The sequence below is a fragment of the Thermobia domestica genome, chromosome 13, assembly GCF_964235325.1.
Source record: "Thermobia domestica chromosome 13, izTheDome1.hap1.1, whole genome shotgun sequence".
NCBI classification, from domain to species: domain Eukaryota; kingdom Metazoa; phylum Arthropoda; class Insecta; order Zygentoma; family Lepismatidae; genus Thermobia; species Thermobia domestica.
In genome coordinates, this window is record NC_137466.1 from 5,482,247 (window position 1) to 5,508,423 (window position 26,177).

At 35.4% G+C, this 26,177-nt stretch overlaps 1 long non-coding RNA gene across 1 annotated transcript in view; it reads right to left on the minus strand.

The window, feature by feature from the left end:
• Positions 1 to 24,976: 24,976 nt before the first annotated feature.
• The window catches only part of LOC145667994 (uncharacterized), a 267,045-nt gene continuing 265,844 nt past the window's right edge, over positions 24,977 to 26,177 (minus strand). The window contains exon 6 of the long non-coding RNA XR_014127934.1: positions 24,977 to 26,049. This is a non-coding gene — a long non-coding RNA (uncharacterized LOC145667994). The remainder of the gene's footprint in view (positions 26,050 to 26,177) is intronic.

Consider the following 26,177-nt stretch of genomic DNA (forward strand, 5'->3'; position numbering starts at 1 on the left):
AAATACATTCATCCTAAGATGGTGTTTCTACAAATCATCAAGTACCTACCACGAGCTAGCATGGAAAATATTGTTAAAACTCGGAATGGCTTTATTATTCGTTCTAAGGACCCGAATTTCGGTACTACACTCCGAAACAAAGCATCTTATGAGATCTTTGGCAAAACTGCAAAACTAGTAAAACAAGCTGATAGGAAAATCAAACAACCACCACCGTCTCGAAAACCACCCATGTTTTCTGTAGTTATCAGAGGAGTGATACCTGAAATAAGCGACGAAGAGATTCTCGAAGAACTCAAACAAGAGGGAATCGACGTTAACAGGTGCATTCGTATTAAAAATAGCAATGGCCCCACTTACATGATTCGCGTTCTATCGCAAAATCAAACTTCCTTAGACTATCTCCTAAGTCATGGAGCTCATATCTATAAGAAACTCCATCGCGTTGAACCTTCCAAGACAACAGGGCCTTACCAATCCGATGTGAGAAGTGTCAAACCTATAATTCTCACTTGACATACCAATCTCCAAACACATCTAAATGCGGGTACTGTAGTGGACCTCATGAAACAAAAGTTTGTAAAAATCAGCAGCAACCACCAACTTGCTCTGCGTGTAACGAACATCATCCAACCTACAGTTATCGCTGTAAGTGTAAACCACAAGCACAACCTGAACGTCCAGAACTCACAGTACCAGTACAAAGCTTCGACAAATCCACGCCACCTACTCAGTCTCTCGCTCAGCCTCTCACTGTCGAAAATCTTCTTCGTTACATCACCATAGTACTCCAAAATGTTTTTCCATTCCAACTCGAGCACATTCTTCGGGTTGCCATTTCAACAGCTAAATCTTTGTTCAACTTAAACTTTACAGCTACATATTCTGGCAATTTTGTCCACTTTCACATCGCACCTCTAGAAACAGCAGTCTGAAACCAACATGGCAGTATACATAATGGCTTTGACTTTACTCTTTGTAAACATTCGATCTTTTCATCAACACAAAATACTTCTAGAGCTACTCCTGCTAGAAGAGAGAGTTGATATTGTAGCTCTCAATGAAACAGCTTTAAAACCAACCATTACTGCGCGACTTTCAGGGTATCAAATTCAACGATGCGATTACCATGATGCACATGCGCGCGCTCAAGGAGGAGTACTGTTTGGGTTTTCTCCAAAACTTCCTTATCGGCAATATAATCCTCCGGCATTTGCACAGCTACCTGAACATCTCTTCTACTCTATATACTATCCTTCTATCACAGTAAATGTAGCCACTATATATATCCGCCCTGGGCATCCAATACCATTTTCTTTTTTCGATTATATAGCCCGTAATTTTAAAAACATAATTATCATGGCCGACGTAAACATTCATAGCAGAAGTGCCAGGGAAAGAGAACGATTTACGGAATTTATTTCAACCACCCTACAACTTTATATTCACAACCTTCCTGGTCCCACTCGACCAGCCACTCAAACAACTCCAGATGTGGTAATCGCTTCTTTATCGCTTGTAAATGACTGCGAATTGCATGTTCTCGACACAATCGGAAGTGATCATTGTCCGATCAAACTGTCCATTACCAAGGGTCGTTCCTCTGTAAAGCAGTTACAACCTCATTTTATTCCCCGTTATGATAAAGCCGACTGGCCTCAATTCCGGCAGTTCATACATACCCAGGTCTCAACCCTTCCTCCGCCAACTACTGAAAACGAAATGTATAGCACAGTCAACCAGATTACAAACATCTTGCATACCAGTGCTCAACAAAATATCCCTGAGGAGAAATTTTATCCTTCTAAACCTAAATTGCCGCCTCAATATCTGTCTTTAGTACCAAAATCACGCCAACATTTCCGAGAATACCAACAAACCGGAAACGAGGAATGCCTTCGCCATCACCGGCAATGGCATCGCACAGTAACTAATTATCTCATAGCATATAAACGTCGAAGCTGGATCAGCGCCTGTAATAAATTAAACGATGAAGCATCTCCAAGCCAGTATTGGAAATCTTTCCATAGACTCACAGGCAGAAATACTAAAATTTAGTATCCACTTATGGACAATAGTGCTCTTCTGTTTACTGACCTAGATAAGGCCAACGCTTTTGCAACGCAATTGCAGACAGTTTTTACACCTGCAGTATCTCCTCATTCACGTAACCGTATAGACTTGGCTACTATTCCTGCTCTACAGCCGTCACTTTTACACACAATCGATGAGGAAGCCCCTCTTACATCACCAATCACTACTCACGAACTTCAACGTGCTCTCCATAAGAAACGCAATACTGCACCAGGTATTGATCGTATTTCCTACCGGCTACTAAAAGAGGCTCCGCTTTCTTTCCTTACATTACTTGTTGCAGTATACAACTTTATTCTCCGTACCGGCTTTTATCCTGTCGATTGGAAAGTATCCAAAATCTGCATGTTTCTCAAACCTCATAAACCGGCACATGACGTAACGTCTTATCGCCCTATCCAGCTCACATCAGTCTTTAGTAAACTGTTCGAAAAACTCCTGGTACAAAGGCTTCATATATATATCCATGAACACAACTTATTACCTACACATCAAGTTGGCTTTCGACCCTCATTTTCTATTAATGACCAGTTACTTCGTCTTTCGACCATTATCACCAATCAATATAACAAAGGTCTCCCATCATGTCTCGTCTTAATGGATCTGGAAAAAGCTTTCGACAAAGTTTGGCACTATGGGCTCATACGAAAGTTGCAGAAACTTAACCTTCCGATCAGTTACTTACGTTTTATATATACCTTCTTAACTAATAGAATCGGATATGTTTACATAGAATCTGCCATCTCCCGTCCTATTTTTCCATACTCCGGAGTTCCACAGGGTTCTGCAATTCTCTATATACTGTATGCCTCCGATATACCACCACCTACACAGAATGTGTACTTATTTCAGTATGCGGATGATACGGCATTCTTAGCTCTGGGCAAGACCATGCAACAGATCAACATAACCTTGCAATCAACTCTAAATAATTGTATGCAATAGTGTACCACTTGGCGACTAACTTTAAATGCCGCCAAAACACAAGCATTGGTATTTCTACCTCCTAAACGCCGCTACAAGGTTCAACGTAACCCTCGCAACCTTAATATATCTCTACAAGGCCATCCACTTCGACCAACACCTACAGCTACATATCTCGGGGTTGTTTTCGACTCTAAATTAAATTGGAAAGCTCACTTAGAGAAAATAACACAAAAGGCCACTTTGCGGCTCAATCTTCTACGGCGTCTAACAGGAACTACTTGGGGTTTAAACGCACCTCTCTTAATCAACACATACAAAATGTTTCTCAGGCCCATTTTAACATTTGGCCACATTGCTTGGTGCAATGCTCCAAAGTTTTACGACAGATTATCGATACTAGAACGCCATGCTATTAGACTTGCCTATCGCATAAAATTACCATACCCGAACTTCATGACATACGAACACATCAACTTTCCTCAACTTATTCAACATCTTGCAGACCTCCGTTTGAAACATATACTCTCTCGCCTACCGGTCTGCCACCCATTACTCCTAGATACTTTACAAGCTGATGCTGAAACTGATGCACCGCATAAATATCTGCATACACCGTTAAACGTTCTCTTCACGCTATACCTAAAATCTATACATCCTACAGCTGAAGACCACGACATATTTTATATATATCTTATACCAGATCATCATCATTTGTTTCCATTTTAGCACAATGTCTCAATTCACTACTAACTTTGGGTTCTCCCCGTGTTTCCATCAGTCTCGAGTCGCCCCGAGACAGAAGAACTAACATGCATTCGTGTATTTAACACTATGTTTGTGATTGTGGCGTGTACGCACTGCATTTCATTTCATACTATCCTGTTTATTTCATAATTCAATGCACTGCTGTCATGCCAAAGTTCCATTCTGTTTTCTACCTGCACCAATTATATAATTATATATGTATTTGTTTTACTTATCTGCACATTTAAATTCATTCACTCACTTATTGTTTTGTTTATTGTTACTTTCAGCACTATTCGTTTATAAAACTGCACTTAGACCATCTTATATGCTATAAACCCACCAGTGTCATCAATTCAGTGCCAAAGAGAGTGCGTAACCCTCTAATGGCTAGCGTTAGGAGACACTCTGCCATCATACCTTTTGAAATGAAAATAGATGAATAAAGTTTGAAGTACCAATCCCTAACCCTGCATTCTTAAAAAAAAAGTATAATATACACATACTGATCCAAGGAGCCTAACCTCTCTTGTGTATATGGCACAATCCGGGCCTGAGAGGCCCGGAAGATATTATTTTCGGCTCAAAGCTTCATAAATATATATGTATGAGGCTAAGTCTTTTTGACATCATCAGTTGAATATTCAAAGCTGTTATGGTGATAACCTTTCCGTTTTGCACTTTTAACTTTTTGAACTTTAACGTATTTTCCTTATATACCCCGCTTTTGCACAATCCGGGCCTTGTAGGCAGGAACTCAAATTATTCATTATTTTGTGTATGTGCTCTGCCCTTTTTTCGTCATTTCCTTCAAATTGTTGAAGTAAATATAATAAATCATATTTTTACTTCGAACTACTAGATAGGATCACATTTCTTTCACAATTTGTTGATAAAGAAAGTTATTGTTTGATATTATAATACTCTAATATTTAGAAAATAAATACAATACTTTTATTTACGCAGGAAAATAGCATTTTGTATCTTTATGTGTTTGAAAATAGGTCCTGCAAAAATTTCTAGAATATTTTTAGTTTTTGAAATATAAAAGGGTTACCTCTTTCTAAATGTAGTTTTACTGCATAAGGTTGGTGTAGGTCTATTCAATAAGTGTTATTCATTACTCTGATTTATAAGTATGGCTAGTGTAACGGAAAGTGAAAATATTAGACGGATGTTAGAAGAAGAGGACGAAAGCGATATCAGTCTATGGTTGAGCAGTGATGAAGACAGTGATGGTGAGGATTCGAATGTAGGTAATGATACTCATATAGAAAATAGCGAGTACTCAGATACAAGCGAAAGTGTCAGTGAAAATGGTACAAGTGAAAGTCCAATGAAAACGACTCTGATGCAGAGGCAAGTAACAGAACATCGAATATTGTAAGTGCAGAATACCTTCTCACAAGAAACATAACAATGGTTGGAAGAGTTAGAACTAACAACAGGAGCATCCCTCCCATCATGAGGCATAATGATAAAAGAAGTGTTTATTCTTCCGAATGTGTTTTTTTGTAATGATGTAACAATGGTCAGTCATGTTCCTAAAAAAGAACAAAAGTGTGATTCTCATCAGCAGTATGCATCATGATTCGATGATCGATGATAATCACCAAAAACGGAAGCCGGAAATCATCAACTACTATAATAAAAATAAACGAGGCGTCGATTTGATGGATCAAAAATTGCGAGAATATTCGTGCAAAAGACAAACGCGAAGATGGCCTTTGCCTTTTTTCATGAATATGTTAGACGTAGCAGTATTAAACTCTTATCTTGTTTTTACATATCATAATCCGAATTGGAATATCCAAAAGGAGCATAAGCGAAGAATTTTCATCAAGGAGCTACCTTATGATTTGATTACACCCCTAATGTTGAGAAGAGCTGAATCATCTAATTTGAAAAGGTCTGTAGGAGAGAATTTGTTAAGATGTGGTATCAAGATTGAAAGCGATAAGCGGTATGTCCTAGTTCTGGAGACAGGAAAACCTAAGTGGTATGCTGCAAATGTCAGAATAATGTATGCAGTGAGCATATGTTCGTTGTGTGTGAGCAATGTATGTAATATGCAGTATGTATAGAAATATTTCAAGGTAACAGTGAGCACAAATACCAAATTCAAATATATTTTTACAATAAACTTATACTCTACATATGTTTTAAAAGAAGCGTACATGTAACGTGAAAATTTGCATCATTTCATGTTCGAAATAAGTTTAGTATATTACACCTTATATTGTGCTGTTTATACATACATATATATATATACATATATATAGTGGCGGATCCAAGGGGGGCTATAGAGGCTATAGCCTCCCCTTGACGATCAGGTATGCACTGGATAAAATGGACTTCACACTGCTTTACACTGGATAAAACGGCAAAATATGTTTAGCCTCTCCCTTAATCATATCCTGGATCCGCCCCTGTATATATATATATATTCCTGTTTGTGAAACTGAACACATTATATAAATAAATATCTAGTTTTTACACTTTCAGAACGATCCCCATTAAATTATGTTCACATGTTTATACTACAGTGGAGGTGGGCCTCGCAGGCCCGGAAAGTGCAAACTACGATAAGAAAAGGGTAGTGCCATTAAGGGTTAATGTGCTAGCCAGGACCAAGTGTAGCAAACGCATTTGTGAGCACAGCACACGTACAACACTTAGAGGGTTGACGGAAGTTTTCACTTTCTGAGGGCAAACTTGCTTTTTGAATCTCATTCATAATCTTTTCTTTCATGTTCATTTTCATTTGGGTTTCGGCCCTAGGATTCTTCATCATCACTATGGCGGACTCTGGCAATTCACTTGGACAATCGAATCTCGGTCGACACTCTGGCTTACCACAAACGCTTCATGCAAATCCAAGCACTTCACTATCACAACCGGCATACCGAGGACCATCCACTCGCACCCGGCATTTCTCTCGGGGTAACGAGCCTTTGCCAAACACATCTAAAGATAGGCATCAATCTAACGAGTCAACACAATCTGCGAAACGTATATGGTTCCGTTCACCTCTGGCTTCAATGGATATCGAGGTCGATCTACAGCATAACCCTACTGCGGTGTCTTCAAATCTCGTTTCAACACAAGCTAATATCGAACTTCATCACTTCCTTCTAACTGACTACGACGTCAAATACACTAATCCAAAAATGATCTTTCTTCAAATAATGAAGTACGTTCCTCGAGTACGGGACACCTTAGCTCAAATAGTTAAGACCAAAAATGGCTATATTCTTAAATTGAGGGATCCAAATTTTGGAATAACTATAAGGAATAAAGCATCTTATAAAATCTTTGGTAAGAATGCTTAACTGTCGAAACTAACGGACAAACGACAGAAGCAGCCTCCGCCACCTAGAAAACCACATTTTCTATCATTTGTGATCAAAGGTGTTTCACCCGATTTAACAGATGCAGAAATTCAGGAGGAACTTAAACAAGAAGTCATTTCAGTTGACAAATGCATTCACATTAGAAATAATAATGAGCCGACTTATCTAGTCCGTGTTCTGTCACAGCGTCAAGAAACAATTGATTACCTTCTTCGTTTTGGTGCACCGATATATAAGCGACTACATCGGGTTGAACCGTCTAAGACTAACGGACCATTACCGATTCGCTGTGAAAAGTGTCAGATATACAATGACCACAATACAGCCAACTGTCCTAATCAACCGAAATGTGGCTATTGTTCGGAGCTCCATGACACCAAAACTTATCCTAATCTCAAAGGGCCACCTATATGCAACACATGTGGTAATGGACATCATCCTACGTACAGCTACCGTTTCAAAGCTAAACCAGCACCAGCACCTGAACGTCCAGAATTAACTGTGCCATTAAAAACAACAGACACTACAGTTCAAACCAATCAATCCATATTACCTCCACTCACAGTAGAAGATTTTCTCCGCGTCACCAGTTTAGTTCTTCAAAACATTTTTCCATTCCAGAGAGCCCATATTACGCAACATATCATTTCTGCCGCAAAGTCAATTTTTCACATAAATCTTCATGCCACCTACTCCAACAATTATGTTCATTTCCATGTTGGATCTCTGGAAACTTCAGTCTAAATTCATATATATACTTTTCATTATGGAGATTAGTTTTCTCTTTGTTAATATTCGATCATTTTTTCAACATAGACGTTTATTAGAAGCTCTGTTACTCGAGGAACATATCAATGTATTTGCACTCAATGAAACTGCGTTGAAACCAATATATTAGCTCGCATTCCTGGGTATCTACTACTACGTCATGATTATCACGACCACATGGCTCGTGCGCAAGGTGGAGTCGCAATAGGATATTCTCCAAAATATCCCATTAGAACATATACCCCACAAGATTTCGATAATATCCCGGAATATCTACTTTGTTCCATATACTTCCCATCAATAACCATCAATTTCAGCATAATCTATATTAGACCACGCCAACCTTTACCGTTAGACTATTTCAGATACATAGCGAATGCCTTTTCCAATATCATTATCATGGAAGATATAAATATCCACAGTCGGAGTGCTCGAGAAAAAGGTGTATTTCAACAGTATATAACTGATCATCATCTTTATATTCATGTTCTTCCTAAGCACACCAGGCCTATAAGCCAAACTACACCAGATGTTGTCATTACATCTCTGAATCTAATAAATAAGTGCCAGCTTGAGGTGCTTGATTCTATTGGTAGTGACCATCATCCAGTTAAACTAACGTTAACACATGGACTTCCAGCTCGTCCTGTTATTGCGCCTCGCTCCGTCTTGAGATACGATAAGGCTCATTGGCCTGAATTCCGACAAGAAATTGAGGATACTCTTCACAGTGTAACACCACCTACCAATGATATCAACCTCGCTTCTTGTCTCAATACTATAACTACTGCAATACAACATAGCTCTCAACATCACATTCCAATAGAACAAGTTCATCCTTACAAACCGAAATTGCCTCCAAGCTACCTCGCACTTGCACAGAAGGCGCGACAACATCTTCGCGATTACTATCGAACAGGAAACCGTGAATCTCTTCAGCACCACCGTCAATGGCAACGCAAAGTTAAGAACGATCTGGATGCATATAAACGCAGGAATTGGATTAAAACCTGTACTAACTTATCTGAGGATTCACATCCTTCTCGATATTGGAAGCTTTTCAATCAACTTGCTGGAAAGAACACCAAAACTACCTATCCTCTCGTAGACCATGGCACACCTTTGTTTTCGGATAAAGATAAAGCAAACGCCTTTGCTACTCAGTTACAATCAGTATTTACTCCCTCTGCCGCTTCCACACTTTCAGAACGGATAAACATATCTAGCATCCCTGCTCTGCAGCCCTCCACAGAGCATGTCATAGATCCGGAACATCCTCTTACAGCACCTATCACCACTGCTGAAATTCACACCGTACTAAAGAGGAAAAAGAATACAGCACCAGGAATTGATAACATCTCTTACCGTCATATCCAAGAAGCTCCACAATCACTACAGGTCCTCCTTGTTGCAATCTTCAATTTCATCCTACAAACTGGTTACTATCCACTGGAATGGAAAGTATCGATAGTCTGCATGTTTCACAAACCAAATAAGCCTATACATTCTGTCAGCTCATATAGACCAATACAACTTACTTCAGTGTTCAGTAAGCTACTAGAAAAAATCTCGTGTGCCGGCTTCATTCATATCTGGAAGCACGCAACATACTACCTATTCATCAAGCAGGCTTCAGACCACGTTTCTCAATTAATGACCAATTGCTTCGCCTTAGCACTATAATCACAAACCAGTATAACAAAGCATTCCCATCATGTCTTATACTCATGGATTTAGAAAAGGCTTTTGATAAGGTTTGGTATTATGGACTAATTCAAAAACTTCAGTCACTCAACCTTCCCATGTGCTATTTGAGGCTCATTCATTCTTTTCTTACACATCGTATTGCTTACGTCACTGTTGGTAATGTGCTCTCTTGGCCTATATTTCCGTTTACTGTTGTTCCTCAGGGATCAGCTCTTAGCCCCTTACTTTATATTCTTTAGTCTTCCGACATACCTCCAACTCCGAATAATGTATTTACTTTTCAATATGCAGACGATAGGCTTTCCTCGCTCTTGGCAAAACTGTACATTAACTTAATACTGCTCTTCAAACTACACTTAATAATTTCATCACCTGGTGTAAGAAGTGGCATCTAACTATCAACGAAGAAAAAACACAAGCAATAGTGTTCTTGGCACCTAAAAGACGTTCCAAAATTCACAGGAACCCAACTCTTTTCCGAGTCACCGTAGATGGATATCTTATACATCCAACATCGACTGTCACCTACTTAGGGGTGGTCTTCGATTCCAAGCTCACCTGGAAGAGGCTAACAGATAAGGCTAAAAATAGATTGGATCTCTTACGCCGACTCACTGGAACAACTTGGGGCCTGAAAGCGGATGTCTTGCTTCACACCTATAAGGCGTTTCTCCGCCCCGTCTTCACTCATGGACATACGGCCTGGTGCAATGCTTCTGCTTCATTTTACGAAAAGCTCTGCATACTGGAGAGACACGTGATTCGTCTAGCATATCGCCTTAAACTACCATATCCCACATGGCTCACCTATGAATACATCTCCTTTCCGAAAATTACGGAACATCTTGCAGAATTACGTATTAGATACGTCAGCTCACGCATACACACAGGTCATCCGCTCTTTTTAGACATCCTTCACTCCGACGCTCTCATCGACTCCACCTTTCGGTACAAACTTTCACCATTAAATATATTTATATCTCTGTATATCAACAACACGCACCTGACACCGGACGAACGAGAAATCTACGACATTTATTTCATTGGTGATCACATTCCTCATCTTTTTCCATTATTGCACAGATATCCTCACCATTAACAAGGGCTTCCCCCTGTGTTCATCAGTCCCGAGTCGCCCCGGGACAGAAGATATAACCCTGCATCTGTCTGATTAACACATTTATGTTTGTGACGTTCTAGCACTTCATCTCATTTCTCATCTTCATTACTTTACAATTTTTCTGGTCACATATTGCACTTTGATATCTTATCTTTGATTCTCTTGCACTATATCATATGTATGTTTTTTGCACTTTATCATTATGCACTCTTACAGTTATTCTAGTTCTATATATTATGTTTATTAGCATAAATAAAAATAAATGTAAAATGATGATAAGAAATTAAACGATGATGAGTTCACAACCCTCTTAATAGATGCTCCACTTCAGCTGATAATAAAGAATATCCCTTAGCCCATCCCCTACCTTTTCCTGAGCCTATTTTGTATATAAGAATCACATGCCAAAGAGAGGGCGTAACCCTCTGAGAGGCAGGAGGATGAAATATATTACTCATAGACCCGAATTCTCTAAGAGAAATTATAATGTCTCTTCCTCCTTAACAAAAAAAAGTATAATATACAAGGTTTTAGTTTGTATTTTACAAAATTCTAAACTATAAAGATAATTTAACCTTTTTTGTAAATTTCCATCAGTTTTAGAGAGAGAAAATCTTGGAACAAGATAAGACCCTGAGATGGCTTCGAAAAACCCAAAGTAAAATTATTGGCGTGAACATTATAATCCTCTAGGAAGAATTGAACGTTTTCAGTCTCTTCGGGTAAATTGTGATAATTTTGAGATTTCTCTCTCTCTCTCTCTCTCTCTCTCCGTATATATATATATATATATATATATATATATATATATATATATATTCAATTTCTTTGGTTTTCGTCAATCTTGATGACAGTTGTATATAGAGCCTTACAATGCCTCGATTATGTGACTATTTCTGGATACTCAAAGAAACTCATGACAGGAAAGAAATGTGTATATGGATGTACTGTAATTCTGCAATCGATGCATTTAAAATATTTCTAGAGTGCCCTCAGGAAATGCTATAAATAGAGAAAGAAACTTTCTTTTCTAGGTTGGTGTGCATGCTGTATGATGGTGCATTAATCAAATACCAGTGTAGTAAAGGTCCAACTGTCGCAAACGCCAACTATAACTTATGTCCTTAAAACTCTAGCAACTTCTGGGTCTCTACGTTAAATGATGGATGCCGACTCTATTAAAAAATTCGAGGTTTCATGAAGTAAGATTCCATCGCTTCTAGTAAGCCAACCTTTCCACTGAAATCGAGATGTACCAGAGATCCATTGACTCAGACACCATTCAATCTAACTCATGTGAATATTTCTTTTATCTGATATGTTAAGTGATTCTACAAGCAAACCCCCTTCCGCATGACTGTCGTGTGCACGTGATAGATTTACTCATTCTCAGAAATGAACACGAATAGGAAATTGAAACGTATCTATTATTCAATACGCGCATTGTGGAAACTGTCGTTTCGCGTAAGAGAGTCTTTTCTTTTTGATTCATGTCATAAATCTAATTAACTCTGTGGCATACGGAACTCGAAACTTCAATGCTGTGTTCACTAAACTCTCAACTGGCTTCTGTCCTTAGCCAACTGCATCCTGTTTTTATTTGTATTCCTATTTCTTCTACATCCATCTTGGTATTGTCCTCCCATCTTTGCCTAGGACTTCTTAGTGATCGTTTTCCAATGGATCTTCTAGTTATTAATTTGAATGCTTTCAAACTTTCTTCCATTCTGGCTGATCACCTGAGCCTTTTAGATTTGAGAACCCTAAAACCGTTTGGTAAACCGTGTAAATTATGTAGTTCCTCGTTAGGAAGTTTACCCCGTACCACTTTCCCGTTCTCCTTGGGTACAAATATTCGTCACAGGATCTTATTCTCAAATACTTTCAGTTTATATTCTTCCCTCAGAATAAGCGGCCATGTTTCGTAACAATACACAACAACATGCATAATGATTATTTTATATATTTTAGCTTCAAATTCCTCTACAGAATTTGTGACGGCAAGAGATTTTGAAATGAATAGTAACACAAATTCCCTGCTTTTAGTCAACATTTAATTTCTTCGTGAATATGGTTTCCATCTATTAATATTGATCCGAGATGTTTGGAAGTATCCACTTCATCAAAAGTATTACTTAATATTTTAACGAATCTATAATTTGCAGTGTTACGATCTCCTCGAACTTTCATGTATTTAGTTTTATCTGCATTTTATTCTAAACGCATGTCTTTCCAAGCCTTTAATAAGATTTCTGTATTTGTTTCTGTGGTTTTTCTGTTATCTTTTATTAAATTTATATCATCAGTATAAGTCATCACCTGGTGAATACCATTCAATTCTAGGCTCTGGTTGCTATCTTTGAATTTCCTTATAGTTTACTCCGGGACAAAGTTGAATAACAATGGCGACAACGTACATCTCCTAGTTTCAGGATATTCACGACGTAAGTAATTGATGTACAGGGGTATTATAATTCCACATTTTTTTCGAGTATTTGTCGAATGATAAATATTTGCTCTATAGTTGATAAAGTGCGCCTAAGTCCGCACTGATAATGTCCAATAATTTCATTTGTGTATGGAGTCAATCTTGAGTTTGAGAGGATTTTATAAGATGTTGACAGAAGAGAAATGCTTTAATTGTTGGGTTGTCTTTCTTGTCAATTGGAATAATGGTTGATTCTTTGTACTCTTGAAGCAATTCGTCCTTCTTCCGAATAAGAAAAATATCTTAATATCATACTCTGCATTAAAAATGTTTGATAATAATTATAAACAAGTTCGACTTATATTTACCCACTAAAGCCCACACATTACTTGTACTATATTTTTACATTGACTATCGGATTGTTTTGCGATTTCGATCTGAATTTGCTTTCAATTTCAGTGATTGATATATAACTCTAAAATTAATTTCTACGATTTTCATTTAAGTGAAACACGGACGGATAACTTGTAAAGTATTGAATTTTCTCTTTCAACATATTGATCATTCCAGAATATATAGATCCAACATGTTTTTCTATTTGTATCATTCTTGAAATTCTTCAGTGGAAAGATTAAATTTACCACACATTTTTTTTCACATTATGAATATAATACATTTTTTTTTCAAATTTTAGAAAAGTAAATTTTCTCTTTTTTAGAATATTGTTCTGAAAAGTTGAGGAAAGGTAATAGTGGTAAATAATTTAAATATTAAAATATTTACTTGTAATAATATGCATTTTATATCCGTATTTTTATTATAGGTGGTATCCGTATGTAAATTATATATTTGCCTATATGAGTGGATTTCCAACTATTAGGCTGAATCGGGAAGTTATGTTCAGCGACTTGGACTTAGTTGGTGAGTTAGTGTCTGATAATGGTATGAAACTTGGAAAAATATAAAAATGTGAAGAGGACTTCAGTGTTAAGAAATCTAGCCAATATCTGTTGAATCTGGATACTCTTATAGCAATATAATTAAGAATAGTTATTAAAATACAAACATAAAGACAAAATACAATGATTTAAACTGACATAGAAGCATTGAGATTAATTTATACTTGTATTTTTTTTCCCACGAGTTTCTGTGTTATTTGTGTGAAGAAAACAATAGGCGTATTCAGAATATAAAAGTAATAGATATGACATTTGGGCTAAATATCAATGGTTATGCTTTTCAAGCTACATGAAGATGGATTACTAATAAAACTGTATGATTGTGTACTATTTTTTCTACTTTCTCTCATTTTAAATCAAAAAAGGGAGTCGTTAAATCATACGTGTATTAGATATCCAGTAGATCAGGAAGTAGAACTGAAAGGTTTCGGAGAAGTAAATGGTGACCACTATTTTCTAACTGTCACTTAAAGTAAAAAAATCAATATTAAGTACTCAGTGAAATGTAATATTGCATAATTTTATGAAGTTATATTAATTAATCTGAAAACAGGAAAATTTTGCTCTTATATTGTAATAATTCTATTGAAATAATTGTCTTTTAAAGTATTTTTTATATATTTAGAAAAATCTCAAAACGCAAATAGTGCTTAAGAACGCAAGTTTCCTCTTTGAAGAAAAAATCGTTTATAATTGAACTAAATACGTTTGATCCACACTAGTAATATATATGAAAAAAGCACTTGAGATAAAGTAATAACTCTACTATTGATTCAACGCATTTATACTACGTCGAAACTATAAATCTCTTTTCCATGTCTCTGTTGATAGTTTATGTGAATTGGTTGGTGAACTTAGAAGAGAGAATGGTTTTCACAACGTATATGAACGCTTAGTATCAGTCTAAATTTTCACTTTATAAGTCATTTTAGTAATATGTTCTTGTCATCGGTAATGCGTTTGCTTCTGGAAATCTTAGGAATTGTAAATTATTAACCACAGTAGCAGTATTACATTGGGAATGAGTTTCATTTCTTTTAGATTTTTCATGATTGTTATTTAAGAAATAATTTTAAAGGGATATTTTAAACAATATTTAGCTTTCATTCATTTGGCTTAATTATGTGATTATAAACTATGCAGCTAAAATTAATAATTCAATTTGTTTTCGAACCATTATTCCAATTTATGTTCGTATTGTCATTATGCTCAATCTCCCTGTGTTATTGTCAATTTATTATTGTTTCTGCTATTGTATTACTTAATGAATAAGAATGCCGTTGCAATCCATTTCGCCTACAGAATGTCGTTAAAACGAAAAACACGTGATAATGCAAAACATAATTCCCCGGCTGTATCCAGGTACAATTCCGAATTTAAAGTACTTGCATGCTTTAATGTTTAAGATTCTATCTGAATACGACTAATAGCTCAGTTTTCCGGAACTAGCTTCGGACATTGACTTCCTTCGATCCAACCAAATTATTATGTGCATACATAGGTATAGAAAACTCGTAAGCTATACATTTCACATGAACAAGATATATCAATTATTGCTGTCAAGCAACACCTTATACTTTATACATTCTAAAGTATTATTTATGATAATACAAAATATTCTTTTTTGTAATTTAGTGTAACCATTAGATTGTATTTGGCGCAATATACAAGAGAAGTAACGTTAAATTAACATATTTTGAATTTCAGATTAGTTGAAGATATATAGTGATACATGTATTCAAATAACTTTTCATGTATGATATATCAGCATTACCTAGAACAGTTTGACGCAGTATTCCACTTTCCTTTATTCTTAGGCAGACTTTTCATTTTTGGAAGCTTTTCTTCCTTTCGCATTGTCTTACTTGGTTTGAATATTTCAATCGTGACCTTGGGCCAGATGTCTTTCCTCCTGCAATTACTCAAATCGTTATTTATCTCATTCCTTCATGTCTCATAATTTCATCTTATTTCGTCATTTTAATATTTGGTCTAGGAATTAATTCGTGCGGTTGGTACGCACACATTGAAGCTGTAGTACAAACACAAAATACATAAATACCTTAAGAAAAATATTGCCCATCGCTAGCCACCACTTTCGCCCATCTGTCAGGCAATGTACGGATTCCGTGGCGAAAGAAGTCCTCATCCTTGGAAGCCTTCCAGTCAGAGACCCATGTTTCGATATCTTCTGAAGAAGTAAACCGCTGTCCAATCAAATCGTTGTTCATGCAATCGAACAAGTAGTAGTCCGGAGGAGCAACGTCTGGTGAATACGGCGGGTGGGATAAAACTTCCCATCCGACATTTTCTAAATAGGTTTTGACCGGTTTTGCGACATGTGGGCGAGCGTTATCATGTTGAACAATAAGTTTATCATGTCTGTTCTCCCATTCTGGTCGTGTTCTGGCCAGAGCTTGCTTCAAACGCATTAATTGTCGTCGATAACGTTCTCCATTCATAGTTTCACCCGGTTGCAGCAGCTCATAGTACACCACACCTTTCATATCCCACCATATGCACAGCATAACCTTTGCACAGTGAATATCTCGTTTTGGTTGTGATGGACCTGGTTTACCTGGTTTCACCCAGGCCTTTTTTTCGTTTAGGGTTCTCGTAATGGATCCACTTCTCATCACCCGTAATAATTCGATGCAGAAACCCCTGTCTGCTCTGTCGTTGAAGCAGCAATTCGCAAATGGTTTTTCGTCTTTCAACGTCTCTGTCTTTCAATTCATGTGGAACCCAATGTGATATCTTTTGAATCATTCCCATGGCTTTCAAGCGTTTGGAGACTGTTGTTTGATCAACGCCTAATGCTGCTGCAAGTTGTTCCTGCGTTTGACACGAATCCTGCTCGAGCAATGCTGTCAATTCTTCATCTTGAAATGTTTTTGGCTGTCCAGCTCGCTCTTGGTCTGCCAAGCCGAAATCACCACTTCTAAACCATGCAAACCACTTCTGACACGTTCGCTCAGCTAGAGCATGGTCACCATACACTTCCACCAAAATACGATGACTTTCAGTCGCAGTTTTCTGCATGTTAAAGTAAGGCAGCAGGACACCCCGCAAAAACACTTTATCAGGCACAAATTGCGCCATGTTCACTTAACTACAAACTGGTGTTGTTGACGCTTTAATTCACTGCCCTATACTACGAACGATACGCGATGAAAGGGGTTTGCAACACATGTGTGGATACACGGAACTGTGGGACGCTCCGTTCGTTGCGCCATCTCTTGTCCACCCGCACGAATTAATTCCTAGACCAAATATAATCTTTAGTATGCTCATTTTATCTTCAACTATTTTCACTCTCTTATTGAATACCTTGTCTCAACATGTAATTTTGAACTGTATTATATCGGACTCTCATAAAAACTACCATTACCCGCTTTTTCGTCTTCTTCTAGTGAACATGTCTTGCATCTGTAGAATTTCACTCTCTTCCGATACACTTTATTCCATCTTTTCTTGAGTTCTAAACCTATGCGTGCGCCTTGAAAGTTGTGTTTACTTAATCCCTTCCTCTTCCAGGCTGTTCTAGGTTTTACATCTTATTTACACATATCATTTTTTATATTAGTTCCTAGTTTTTATCCTGCACGTGATATTTATTTTGATTTTCATTTCCTTTCTTGTTTATTTTCTAACATTTTTATGTTCTTGTTGATTTATATTGAAATTGCTGCTAAGTATGTTGCAAACCGTTTCTATCTGTCCCGAACGTTTTCATACTTTATGTTGAATTTACAATATTGTCTACAACCCATGAAAATCATTACTTTATTGTGAGTGCAGTTAATATCTTAATTGTTTCTTTAATGTATATGTTAGACACAATTTGTGAAAGTGAACATTCTCATTTAATCTATTTCTAAGTTGCTGCTTTTACTCTCCTTTTCTACCCCAATTTTTTCCTGTTGTTTTACTGATTATAGATTATGAATTGATCCTTAGAGTTCGTTTTATTCATTACTTTAATTCATTCAATACATTCGTTCGTATTTTATACCATTCTGCATTATCAAATGTTTTCTCCAGCTTCACAAGTGTTATCTAAGTTCCTTCTTATACTTGAGTTGTTTATGTTAGTATTAATGTTAATAAAGTATTAGTTCCTTAGTTTCTGTTTCCTCTCAGCATAAAAACATGTCTTTTGACAGATGATCTTTATTGGATTCCAAACGTCTATAGATTATTTTTTGTGAAAACCTTGGAAGCACGTTCTCGTATTTATCAGCAGCTAAGGCTTCCGTGTTTTCAACTCCCTTGGTCATCTACATCTGATGTATTAACCCCCTTTTTGAAAAATACGGCAATTGATTTGTACAATATATAATAAATTTCCTAGCTTCCACTTTGTATTATTTCTACTGAAATCTCTTCTAAACTTGAAGCTTTCTACGTTTTTAGTCTCATAGCGCTTGGTTTTCCTTGGTTCTGATTCTCGATTGGTACTTGTTATTCATTGTTCATTATATTCCTTTCTTTCATGTTTTCTTTAGTTCTTCTTATTGTTGTCGTTGACATAGGGAACTTCTAAATGTTTATTGTATGACTCTATAGATCTTAAACTCCATTAGTAGAACTTTGCTCTTTATTTTTAGTACGTTAAACTTTGGGCATCATATATCGATCTTTTGTTTAATCTTGGTGTAACTGAATTCAATAATCCTGTGGTAACACCACATTTTATATGTTAAAATTGTCATCTTGCTCATCCTTCCTTATCAATCTGCATTTACGAACTAATTTGTTGCTGTTTTCTAATCCATTATAGCTTCTAATTTTTCAGTATTCTTCAATTTTCGGCCCTATTCCAATAACCATATTTTGTTTATCCAGTTCTTTCTTTGTATGTTTTCTTCGTGACATAATACTTTTATCCTGTAGTAGGGTAATTGTATCATTTGATCTCATATATAATTTTACTACTATAATTCACTATGTTGTCAGTTTTGGAACTTCTATTATTTTCTTCACTGTACATTTAATTTCAGTGACACTGTTTCTGTATCCGCGTTCATAATAATACACATCAGAAGACATAATACCATCCTTTCCCTTCTTTTCTCCGATATTCACTATATGCACTTTCAGTTAGTCAAAAGCTCTATTTAGCCACAGGCTATGTTTAGACTCCTGAAGTTACATGTTCCAATGTGTATTGTCTTTGCATAGGTAATCATAATTTTGACACTCTTGAAATTCGTAAAGCTAAGTGATTTTTCATTATAGGATTCTGAGTTCATTGTTTCACCCATTTGGTCTATTTCAGTCTCAAAAGCACATTTTTCATGTTGTGCGTTTTCGGAAAAAGAGCATAATGATTTCAATCTCCCTACATTTTTTAGAGAAAGTAAATCTTGCTGATACTCTAATCACTTTACCGTTACCTTTTGCCGTTTGCCGTTCTTTCGTTCTATATATCTCAAAATAGAGTTTGCAATATTGATGCTATATGTGGTGAAAAATATTTTATATAACATTGGCAATATTGATTATAACATAATCGAAGTAATGTTTGTTTAAAACACATGAGTGAACGTTACGAAGGGAGTTCAATGATAATAGTGACCAATATATCGATGTATTTAAAAATAACAGAATGTTGTTTTAGGTTGAAAGTAACTGAAATAATATCAAGAAACTATCATTACAAGTTCATAATTTTCTAATACACAAATCGAAATTGTTATAAGTGTTATGAGTTTGTGATGCGTTATGTAATTTCATGTGCCTCTAATCTGTTATATAATGTTTCTATTAATAAATCCTTTGGTTATATTGCTTACAAATTTTAAAATAAAAGTTCACACATATTTAATAACCCTAAACATTAAAGGGGTGCAAGACACAAATTTGAGTCATATAATTTCGGTACCACTGAAGTCCGAAATTGAAATATTTTATTAGAATGAGTCATTTTTCAATATATCGGCTACATTCTTCTTCAAATTTCATGGCTTCATTTTAATATTACTTTACTTATCTTTACTTTCGAATACTCCAGTAGGACGTACGTTATTTTAGTATTTTATAAGTACGTTCAGCTGATGAAAACTCTGTCTGAGAACTAGGATGCGCTATCCTGACCAGTTTGTGTCAGAATAAAATGGTTTACATATTATTATTATTATTATTATTATTATTATTATTATTATTATTATTATTATTATTATTATTATTATTATTATTATTAAGAACATATCTTTATAGCATAAAAGTTTAAAATCTGAATCAGATTTTTCTATTATAACTTAATTCGATTTGGGTGGTGACAATTTTAGTACGCTTTCTCATTCATCTTTGGATTCCGTTTTTAATCGGAGCGGTATGCAGGTGTGGAAGTATATGGTAACTTATTGCACTTCCTATTCCACTTGATCAAATAGATTCCATTATGATCCTTCTTGGCCATATGCATTGGGATTGAGTAGTGTTTGTTCGTCCATTGAACACTATGATCGAAATGTCTTAATTTTTACTAATATACGCAGTGCAAGTCACTTGATAATTTGAGAATGTGAACAACGTTTCCCTTTTAGTATTATTGATTGTGGATCCGAGTTTCATGGCTTTTAGTATTTGTATATATATTCCGTTTCTTCAATCTCTATGCTTATTAGTAAGGCAGTTTTTCCTATATTGGAGCTAACCTTAATTCTGAAGGCTCTGATTTGAAACTTTTAATTTTTTAAAACTTTTTTCTATGCACCTGTTCGTAACGTACATGAGAATTGTAGTCTTCGATTTATAATGAAAGAAACTAAATTGCCACAATGTAGATCTTGGTTCGTTTGCTCGAATTTAGTGAAGTAATGGATGATTTAACAAACAATTCCAGTTCAATAGCATACAAAACATGCCAAAGATGCGTGTTCATATTTTAAGTCCTCGCTGTTAAGATAAGTATTACGGAACAAGTTTATTGAGAGTTTAACACTACCCCAGTTTGTTTCAAACCAAATAAAATTCCGATAGTCGATGACCAGCTAACCGTCTGTTCATTCCGTTCATATGAAAAGAATCAGGTAAATTTGGCATTATGTTTTGGGTTTGAGCCGATAAGAGCATGGTACATATTAAAATATAATGATTACATTTTTCCATGAAAAGAAAAACTCTCGATGTCACTTGCAACATTTGTGGAACTCATAATACTTGCTTCATTCCTCTTTTCGAGATTTAACCTGTATACGTCTTCGTTCATGGGCTCTTTTGAATCCATTTAATTAATATCTAAACCAATATACAAAATAAAGAATTAACTGTATTTTCATTCCAGTTTCTTTAAGTAATTATTGTTAATAGTAATGGTATTATCAAAGTGATAGAATAGCAACGATTTGCATCTTTTTATTAGTTCTACGTAAATGGGATTAGTATATAAAAATTGTCCCCGGTAATATATTTTCCAGTTTCCTGTAAAATCTCAAAATCATAGTGCAATTCCTGTTTCCCGTGTATGCAATTCATATTTAAAAATAATCATTCTGCGAGTCACAGAGAGTACCAAGGCTTCAAGGTCAGAGAAGATTAATTCAATCGGATGGGAAATGTAACCGATGCATGTAGCAATTCTTTACCATAATAAATCATAATAGAGAGAAATGGTATGACCAGGGATAGAGTTCTTCGTTAACAATTCGCGTTATCACTTTAAGGTTAGTCTCTAGAATGCTATTTACTTTTAGAGTAGGATCACAAGCAGTAGTACTGTTTGAATCGTTTACGCAACATCAACGCCAGGTTGTAGTCAAATAACTAGATTACTCTTGGAAAATCCTTTAAGCATTATTTGATTCAGTTATTTAGCATCGTAACGTTCACGAGCACGTAGAATGCAAGACTAAGTGTTATTCAAAACATGACTATCTTATTAAAAGTGCAAAAATAGTCTTATTAATTATCTAGGACCGTGAAGGCAATATCCGTTTTAGGTTATATTATCAAAATTATGGAACAAATCTACGCCAAGCATGTATTAGACACTTCTTAATTAGATTTTCAATATTAACAACATATATATATCGCCAATCGAGTTAATCGCAGTGAAATCTACAAATATTCCCATATTAATAAGCTGTAAATTGAAACCTTTAATATCTTGGCGACTGTCAACTATTACACTTAATTAGAAACTGGAAAATGGTAATCACCATACGCAACTGGGTGGACATTTAAAGTTTGATCAAAACGTAATGTTCCCTTCAGAGAAGAATACAAGTGCGGGGTGAGGAAGCGGGAAGCAGAGGGTGTAGTTGTTGCCCTCTGAAAACTTCTACGATAGTTTATTACTCTCCAAAGCAAAACTTTTTCTCAGAGTTGCCAGGTATATGGTGAATGCCATGTTTGTGTGAAATCCAAAGAAATGTTCCCTTCTGATCATTTGGAGGGAGGAGATGCTGTAAATTAAGATTCAGTGACACCTGACACATGGCTAGCCGACAGTTAAAGAGCAGAGAAATCCCGTCTTAGTCTTTCAGATGAAGGACGAAAAAACAAACACGTTTGAAAAACTTATCAATGAATATATTGTATTTGAGAGTAAATATGTTACTCATTTTGCTATATTTTAATTTATTAGACTACAGGAAAAATCTGGAGAGATTGCTTGAAAAAATAAATACAAATTCTTTGACACATTTTTCAGTCTCGATACTTCCATAGCCAGAAAATAAAATTATAAATCAAATTACCTCACATCACCATTGAATTTGTACTTCTTGCAGCTAGCATTCATTATCGACTCAAACAACTTTTATTATTATTATTATTATTATTATTATTATTATTATTATTATTATTATTATTAATAATAATAATAATAATAATAATAATAATAATAATAATAATAATAATAATAATAATAATATCTCTTATATTTTGGTTTAAAGTAGTTTTAAACTTAAAAATTTGACAGGATTTGTGATTACTGTCCTTCGTGGTTATTACCCGTTTCGTAGTTTTCTTCCTGAAGAAGAATATCATCATGGCTTATTACCTAAAGGAATTAACTGTTATTTTTATAATTTCCAAAATTTTCTTACAGAACTTAAGAACATTAATGATGGAAATGCAAATATCGGGATAATTTACACAAAACTGAAAAGGTTGAAATATGAATGCAAATGTTTGCTTTTGATTGGTCAAAACAGGAAATTATCATAATAATCTTTATCTTGTCGTCTAACAGCTGCCTGCAGTTTTCAGAGGAAGTTTTTCAAACATTTTTCAATAATTTGTTTTGTTAACAAAATTTCAATAACTAATTGCCAATGGTTACTCAAAGTTAAAATATAACCTCATTTCTTGTTTAGTATTGGATCGAAATATTTGTAATTACGGTTATGAAAGAACTATCCAACAACTTACGAACGTAAGCGATATGACCCAAAATTATTCATTTCAGTTGCAGTTATGCTTGGCTATTAAGGGTAAATTTAGGGACAATTGATCAGATTTAACTCGGAATCTGAACAAATTTCAGACTGTTTAAAATTATATACATATTAATAGAAATACTTATCAGGCATACAAACAAGCAGTAGAATTTAGTAATAAACGGAATGAGACATTCTGAAAAATTAGTGAAAAACTAATTAAAAACTTCGAGCAGAAACAGAAAGGTAACAATCAAATGATATTTCTGTTCATGCTCTAAAGATATGCCCTTTAACGTACAAACTATATATTTACTAACATTCGGATATAGGAAATAAATGACAAATTAAGAGTACTATTTAAAAATGCTCAATTTTTAAAGGATGAACAAAGAAGGATTAAGAATGGAATACAATCCAAACAATTACATGCATTATAACCACCTCACCCGCAGCAATAAAAATATTGTTTCTTAATTTCAGCCATCATATCTTAAATATATGCCTCTTTATCTTAAATATAATATATACTACTTTTTTCGATTATGGAGTGATGCTTTGTTGATGATTAACAAAAAGTAATTAGAAAACCTCTTCGAGTTCATCTTTTTAGGTTATGTTGTTTCAGTTTGCGGCTCACATAAAACCAAATAGTTCTTCAACTTTAGACTAAATCATAACTAAAGGGAAAGGCCAGGCCGGTAGCCAGACCAAAAATGTTGTGGGGGGGGCGGTAGAAATTAGGGAGGCCCGATCCAACCATACTATAGTTCATCTACATGTTATAGTTTATTTGCAAACCTACCGTGAACATTTTAGGGGTCCGGCCCTCCTAGACCCCCTTTTATAACTATAAAATAACTAAGAGGAACTTACGATAGAGCGAAACCCGTCCAACGATCTGACGGAGAGCTATGTCTAATAAGTGCAATAAAAAGAGTTCTCTAAAGAACTTTCTTACTACACGACCATGATCAATACATACTTTTTTGGGGGGTTGGGTCTTAGAAAATGTTTTGCATTTATCTATTTCAGTTGCGTCGTAATGCTTTTATGTATAATAGATTTAGCTGAGGACATTATTATTAATTAATATTCTTATGTATAAGTTCATATGTAGAAAGGTGAGAAAACTTGCGATTGTTGGAGAACATCAAAATGCCACTAGACTAGACTTCACATTGTTTCCTTTGTTGGCATCTTGCACGTATACTTTTATCTCAAGTCCAAAGGTACATTCTATGACATAAAATGAGGAAGAAAGTGCAGTTAGTATTCTCAGTTTTCCTATATTGTAGGATACTTTTTATAGATAAATTGTCAATAAGTGACAAGATAATCCTTTATCTTAAAGCACGAATGGACAACCCTATAAAACCTCACTGGGAGGACTTAAAACAAGTTCTAAATTATCGTAAAATGAGTGTGTTCTTCACAAATGTGAACCAGTAGCCATTTGATAAATGTGAAACAGATTGTGTCAAGTGACATGTTAAGAATGGACAATGCACACACCTAACACTACATCCTTTGCTTCGTTTTCTTCAAGACCCTTCCACTTCAAGAAATAGAGTTAGTCGTGTGTTCGTATATATAGGACTTGCCACCCTGAAAAACATTTTCACAGCATGGTGTGAGTGGAGAAACTCAGCTGGACGGGTCGCGAAGGCCGAATTCAGTAGACTTGCAACCTCCTGAGATGCGGATTATAGTGGTAACAGTTCGAAACGTCAATGCATAAGTTTGTGCTGGAATAACTGAGGAAGTATCTATAACTACACTTTAGTTATCTTATTTTTCTGAAGGAAAGCAGAGAACTATGGGATACAATTATATGTGCGAGTGACGCCCCAAAATCGGTCAAAGGTATTCAAATTTAAGACGATAAATACAGGGCAATTTTGTTAAAACCATAACAGATAGATTACAGTAAATGTAACAACTCGGATGTTGAGAGTTAAACAAGGTGGAGCAAAGAAACAATACTCTCAACAGAATAGCTTGCGAACTAAAAATTAGATCAATGTACCAGGAAAGAAAATTAATCCAGAGAATGTCAAAGCACAAACCGTCATCAAATTAAAAGACGACTATTACGAAATGATAATTCGCAAAGTTTAACTTTAATAAACATGTTAACGATACAAAGGTACACTTGTAGCCTTGTGGTCTCTCTATTTGTATTATAGAAACAAACTTGTGTAAGAAAAATTAATAAGACAATATTATGTTTCTTTTAAAATTTTACTCCCTTAGCGTCAAAATCATTAGCATAGTATCTTAAACTCAAATATATTTTTTTGTTTAAAGAAAAAATGAAATCTTACCTTGCACATTTATTTATTTATTTATTTATTTAGTCGGTTAGGCTAAAGGAGACGGTGATGTTGAGAAATGAATGTCATGGTGGAATGAAGAAAGTGGGAGGAAACAGAAGAACTTCGAGAAAACCCACACACATGGCGTTTTTCACACGCTAATTTCACTTGGTGCCTGCTGGGATTGAACCAAGGACTCCATGCACTAGAGTTGACCGCTCTACCACTGATTCACCGCGGACCTTCAATAGAAAATACATTTAACGATTAAGAGAAAGCAAATAATCTGATCCTGAGGTAGTATCTTATTGTAACCATCACTTGTAATTAAAATAAATTGGAACTGTTGTACTTTGTAACAGAAGCAAGA